This window comes from Callithrix jacchus, chromosome 15 (assembly GCF_049354715.1).
Source record: "Callithrix jacchus isolate 240 chromosome 15, calJac240_pri, whole genome shotgun sequence".
NCBI lineage: Eukaryota > Metazoa > Chordata > Mammalia > Primates > Cebidae > Callithrix > Callithrix jacchus.
In genome coordinates, this window is record NC_133516.1 from 45,606,669 (window position 1) to 45,607,876 (window position 1,208).

Sequence of the window (1,208 nt, forward strand, 5' to 3'; positions counted from 1 at the left end):
CAGAAAAGAAAAAAAAGAAAAATGTATTTTTAATTCTGGGTCAATATAGGCAAATTTTTGTTTCATAATTCTTACTAATAAAGGAAAACAGAAGCATTTGCCATAGCATAGCAATTCTACAAAGAAATTTCTCCCATGACTTGCCAGATAAAATTAGAGGAAGCATTTATAGGTATTATGACACTTTTAATATAACTACAACTGAGCTAATTTTAAACTTTCATTTTTAAAGACAAAAATTCTTATTAAAATTACAAAAATGTAACATCATTAAGGCATGATTCATGCAAAGTGTCATGTTCCTAACTAAAATAAATGAGTAAGGATGGAGCCGAACAAGTATTACACATGTAATTCAATACTTAAGAAAATTACAAGTGATTCAGCCTTAGCTTAACTTAAAAAAAATTATAAATTCTTTATGTAAGACAATCATTTTTTTTTTTGTTTGAGATGGAGTTTTGCTCTTGTTGCCCAGGCTAGAGTGCAATGGCGTGATCTTAACTCACCACAACCTCCACCTCCTGGGTTCAAGCAATTCTCCTGCCTCAGACTCCTGAGTAGCTGGGATTACAAGCATGCGCCACCATATCCGGCTAATTTTGTATTTTTCTTTTTAGTAGAGACGGGGTTTCTCCATACTGGTCAGGCTGGTCTTGAACTCCTGACCTCAGGTGACCAACCCCACCTCGGCCTCCCAAAGTGCTGGGATTACAGGTGTGAGCCACCACAGCCGGCCTATGTAAGACAATCTTAACAAACTATTTACTTCAAACAACCCTTCATTTTACCAATATATTCTTTTCTATTGAAAATGATTACTAAAGAACAAAACAATAGAGAAAACAGATCAACAAAACAAGAATCATATTATTCACATATTAAGAAGAGAGATATAGAAAGCAAGGCATATTATTTTACTTTGCATCTTATAATTACCTCTCATGCCAGTGACTTTTAACAGCATGAAACCTTTCCCCATAATAAGCATATGCCACAAACATTTTGCATGTAATTTCACAGGTTCATGGCCCTCCTAAAGCCTCTTCATAGACTCTGTTTTCAGAAGTGTGATTATTTCTAGAAATTGGCCCATTTTCCCATGTACATCCTAGAAATGCCAACTTCTAACAATCTTCAACTTATTTTGTAAACCAATCAATGTAACCAGTTAAAAACTACCTAGAATATTAACGAGCACAAACATA